This window comes from Marmota marmota, unplaced genomic scaffold, assembly GCF_001458135.2.
Source record: "Marmota marmota marmota unplaced genomic scaffold, marMar, whole genome shotgun sequence".
NCBI classification, from domain to species: Eukaryota; Metazoa; Chordata; class Mammalia; order Rodentia; family Sciuridae; genus Marmota; species Marmota marmota.
The window spans coordinates 4,128,134-4,133,945 of NW_026000068.1; positions in this window are offsets into that span (position 1 = coordinate 4,128,134).

Below are 5,812 nucleotides of genomic sequence, written 5' to 3' on the forward strand. Positions count from 1 at the left end.
ACGGGTGAAGGCTCTCAGATTGTTGGGGGGGGGGGCTGGGAGGTCCCTGATTGGGGCAGGACAGGTCATGTTAGGAGAAGGCCAGACACTGAGGGCCCAGACTACAAGGCACCTGTAGAGGACCACCCATTTAGGGTCCTGGGGCCTCCCCGAGGTTCTACCCAGGCACTCGGGACCTTCTAGACCATGGGCAGAGGCACAGGCAGAGCACAGGGCTCTGTTAGAACCAGCTCGCTGTCCCCTGTCTCCAGGTGACCCTCTCCCTTCCCTTGCCTCTCGGGCTGCTCCAGCAGAAACCCCAGGTTGCAGCCGGATTCATGTCTTCCTGGAGCTGGGGGCCAGGCTGACTTCCGCCCTCCCTCCTGGGAGCAGGTGCTCTGCTCGGGGTCTCAGGAGCTTCCAGTCAGGTGAGGTCAGCTCTAAAGGGTCAAGTTCAGAAGAAATAGTCTGTGAGTCCAAGAGCACCTCAGCCTGTGGCCCTGGCAGTGATTATTCACGTGCGCCCTCGCTGTCTCTGTGCACTCCCAGAACGTCCTCGTTCTGTCACTTCCCCTGGTCGGAAGAAAGTCACAGAGGATGAGGGAGATGGAATGACTGTCCACCTGAACACGTCCTTGGGTCAATAGGCATCTCGAACAAAGGGGGTGAGAAGTGGGCCTTTGGGTGCTTTTCAGGCTTAAAGAGACCTAGGGGCTGGGGATGGGCTCAGTGATAGAAGGCAGTCGGCTTGCCTGGCATGTGTCAGACCTGCGTTCCATCCCCAGCACCAGGAGGGGGGGGGAGGGAGAGGGGGAGANGAGAGGAGGGGGACAGGGGAGATGGGAGGGAGGGAGAGAAGGAGAGGGAGGGAGAGGGAGAGAGAGAGGGAGGGAGAGAGAGGGAGGGAGACAGAGAGGGAGAGGACAGGGATGGGGGAAATGGGAGGGAGAGAAGGAGAGGGAGGGAGAGGGAGGGAGGGGAATGCGGCAGGAGCAACTAGGCATGGAATCATTTCTTGGGATTTGGGCCTAAGGTAAGCAGCTCGTAAAAATTGTTCATTACTTCAATGTACTCGCTTCAGTTTCATTGAATAATAAAATCATCCCAGTCAAGCTAAAATGACTCTTTCACTTTTTTAAAAATACATTTTGTGGTTTTCCTGTGTGTGTGTGTGTGTGTGTGTTGATGAATATATAAATGATGGACATACACTAATGTTTAATCAGGAAAGTGCTATTTTGTTAAATTAACTCCTGAAATTTGGTAACATTGACAAAAATAATTTAAAATATATGCATGTTTTAACCAAGAAATGATTCCCTTTTTAAGTATAAAATGTTTTAAGAAACCAGAAAGTAATTAAATATGTTCTAAATTGGTACACACAAAATATTTGTTTTAATATTATTTTTTTAAAAAAAGGAAATTAAAACAATGTATAGAACTAATGAGATGCTGGTTAACGTAAATAGTGGTTCATCACATACTCATTAAAAACCACATTGTGGGAGAAAATTTAACAGAGGAAAATGTTTAGCATAGTTAAAAGGGCAGGTTACATAATTCTAAGAGCCTTATAACCTGGAAGTTGAAAAAAATGTATATACAACCGAGAGAGGGAATTGTACATAGAAATTTAAAGAAGTGATTATTTTAAACTGGTTTAATCTTTATTTTCACTTTTCTCTCTTGAACTTTCTTAATTTTTCCCTAGTCTGTAATGTGTATGAATTAAATGTGCTCAGCAAAGAATAGTAGATATTATAAAAAAAGCAGTCATCTTTTGTATAGTATTTCCTGATGTTTAACAGTTTAATAGAGCACCATGGACACTAATTATATCATATATATGTAAAGGCTACAGTTCTGTGATGCTGTGACATATGTATGCCCAGTAAAACCATCGTGGCCATCAAGATCAGACACACCCGTCACTGCCCTGCCGAGAGGCCTCCTGTCCCTCAGCAGGCTCTCTCCCCTCCTCCTTGCCTTGGCCCCACCACTCACTCACATCTCACCCGATGGCTCTGCTCTCTCTGCCATTGTACCTTAGTTTACATTTTTCTACAACTTTATATAAATGTAAACATATAGTCTATACTTTTCTGCTGCCTGGTTTCTGTCACACACCACCATCATTTTGGAATCATCCCAAGTTCTGGCAGGACAGCAGGTCATTGCTTTCTCGTCCAGCAGTCTCTCCTGGTATGGACTGGGCAGTTGCTTCTGCATTCTCAGTTGATGAGCATGCTCCAATTCTTTCATTACAAACAAAGCTAGTATTAATAATAGTGTGTCTTTTGGTACCCTCCACTCTTGGGTAAACATCCAGGAGGGAGACGAACGGAGCATATGGAAGCTGTATCATTCTTTCAAGAAACTTCTATATTTTTGGCTCATGCCATTTTACATTCCTTAGGGCAGCAAATCAGAGTTTCAGTTGTTTTGTCCTCCTCAGCCCCTGGTGAGGGGGCTCTTGTTAAATTTTAACCATTGTAAAGTAAAAGTAATGGTGTCTCTTCATGGTTTTAATTTACGTTTTCCTAATGACTAAATGACCTTGAATATTTGCCCTATACACATCCTTTTTAGAGAATGGCTTATTAAATATCCTAAGAAAGAAATATTTCTCCATTCACTCTATGAGGCCCAAAACAAGTTACAAGGAGAAAACACCATAAATAATCATCACTCATGAGCATAAGTGCACGCATTCTAAACAGGATCTTAACATACATCTTTTAAGGTAAAAGGAATAGTGTGTCATGACCAAGTAGGGTACATTCAAGAAATGCAAAGTTTGTATAAAACAAAAGTGTTAACCAAGGAGATGCTGTGTGATAATCCCAAAGACACAGAAAAGTCATTTAGTAAAATCCGACATTCATTCCTGATTTTTAAAAAATCTTATGCAACTTAGGGTTAGAGAGGAGTTTTTCAACCTGACAAAATTCATCTAGACAAGAAAAATGTCCTGCTTAGTGAGTAAAGACTGCATGCTTTCCCTAGAAGCTGAGGAGCAAGGCTGGGGGGTACTTGTCCACCACTTCAATATTGTGCTCAAGATTCCAAACAGTACAATAAGGCAAGAAAAAGGAATAGAGTTAATTGTGAATGAAAAGGAAGAAGTAACACTGTCTTTATTCATGAATGCTATGTCGGTGTGGAAAATCTAGTGGAATATACCAGAAAAGTAACTATTGAGTTTAACAAGACTTTATAATAGAGAAACAGCACACAAAATTCCATTGTAGTTCCATACATTAGCAATGAAGAGTTGGATTTAAAAATTTGAAATCCCACTGTGTACAACAATGTCAAAAATACAAAACAGAGACTAAATCTTATAAAGAGTATAAAATGAAATCTATAAAAATTTTAGGAGATCTAAATAAATGATATGTAGACCATATTCCTGGGCCAGAAATTGTTACTAAGTTTCTAATTCTCTCCATATTGTTCTATAGATTCAACTTCATTCAATAAAAATCTAAACACCCTTTCAGTTGTAGAAATAGATGGATTCTAAATTTCATGTAGAATTCTTAAATATCTAGAACTACACACACAACATTTTTAGAATGAAATTGGAGGAACAAGAGTAGATTCTTCCAGAACACAAAACAAAGCTGAAGCAATCAGGACAGGGCGATACCGTGTGAAGGTGGACCCACAGGTCAGCAGAACAGAATGAGGTCCAGAGGCAGACCCACACCTGATCAGGCAACTGAATTCCGAAAAGTCTGTCTTAGTGTTGGGCAATACCTATATGTGAAAAAGAAAAGCAGTCATTGCATATCTTAAACCATATTAAAATATGAACACAATCCATCTAGCCCAAGTACACTGGCGAGCTCTAGAGGTGACTCTTACCAACACTCCCCTTGTTGTCTCTTTCCACGACCAGCATGGCCATTAATTCAGAAACTGGAGGGGCAATGAGGGTGTGAAGAAAAGACAAACAGACACACACAGAGAAAAGGCTGGGCCCGGTGGGTAGCCAAGCCCTGGTGAGGCTTGATTGACATCGGAGCTAGCTCAGCGTATTCATTATATAGGTCTTGTCATCAGAAGATGATTTGTGAGAAAGTTTTAGCAAAGCAGGCAGTCTGAAGGACACAGGAAAACTTGCAGACTTTGAGGTCACCTTATTATGCCCAGAATTCTCTACCCCAGGAGTTGGTGTCTGAATCCAAGTCTCCAACTGTTAGAGCCACTCCCCTTTGCAGTAGCCACCTATGGCTGGCATTACCATAGCAACCAGGACACCTGGACCTGAACTTCTGCATAGCTAGCTCCCAGGGCACACACAGCCAAGAGGGAATCAGAAACCAGGGTTCAAATCCCTGCTCTGCACGGTATCTTAAGTGTGAGACCAGAAACCATGAGCCTTTAGAGGAGGACGGTGTCCTCACAGACCAGGCAAAGGTGCTGGATAGAACCTCTAGACGCAAGATCGCACCAGACACATCAACAGTGTGGACTTCATAAACTCAAGTGCTGATGCTTTCTGAAGAGCATTCAGAAGAGAGAGAAAACCAAGTCACAGAATAGGAAGAAATAGAAATATCTGGTAAAGTACTTGTACCAGAATTCATAAAAACTCTTCCAACTCAACGTAATAAGAAACAAATGACACAAGGAAGAAGGACAGTATATTTATTTTTAAAACTGTGGTTGGCCACTCTACATGTGTGATATGTGTGTGCATGTTGTATTTGTGATTATTCCCTCATTCCTGTCGTATTTTCATATGCTGTCATTTTAAACATCATCTGCTGGGTCAGAAATGAGACCCTTCACCCATCTTTCCCACTTCAGATGCAGGGCAGTGGAACATTTGCTGAGAACTCTCTTCTCCATAGGTTCCCACCGACAAAGCAGTACATGAGCCGGACATTTCACATCGCTCTTTGGTGACTCACCCATGTTTTTCCTTAGTTTAAGGGTAAAAGACATCAACCTGACAAGATATATTTTAACTCTCATGGGCAATTTTGTTGCAGCTAATGTGTTTTGCTAGGTCACAGGCCTCTGTCGGTCACGGGATAGAAGGCTGCAGCAGCCAGCAGAAGAAGTGTGGTGGCTTGGCCCGGCCCTGCTTCGCACAGACCACAGATGCTGTGAGTGCTGATGCCCACCATCTCACGTCAGGCTTCCGCAGACCTGTCTGTGGTGGGAATGGTTTGAGCTACTCTAGTAAATGAAATGAGGTGTAGATCTGAGGGGTTTTGTGCTGAATTTCTGTGCTGATGATCTGTAACTAAATGTTTTGACCCAAACGCTGCGTGTGCCTGGGTGTGGGCTTCTTTGGAAGTGAGTTCTCCTTTGCAGCTTGCTACGGTTAATTACAAGAGGATGGAAACTCGTCCCTTCCCTAGCTCCTCGCAGGTCCTTGTCCAGGACCTTCAGATTTCTTCAGATTTTTATTTCTTCAGATTGCACAGCAAGCGCCTGAGAGAAAGAGCTCGGTAAATGTCTCACTGCGCAGGAAGCCTCATGCTGGCGGCCAACATGAGCAGGTGGCAGGAGCGGGCAGCAGGAGTCCACGACAAGCCGCTCTTTTCAAGTTAGAAGGTTCTCTGTGGTTTATGAGAGAGGGGCATGGGAAGCAGCTGCCCTCCCTTGGGCAAGACCCAGGGTTCAGGTTGGGGTGGGCGTGGGGAGGAAATAAGGCTGCGGGTCCTTCTGCCTGGACTGGAGGGTCCTCCCCATGAACAGGCGACACTACCTCCTACGATCTGCTGTGACCTGAGAAGCCTGTTCCAGGCAGAGGGACTTCATGGGAGGGTGGGAAGGGGGTGGCAGATGCCACCAGATCCCTCCCAGAAGC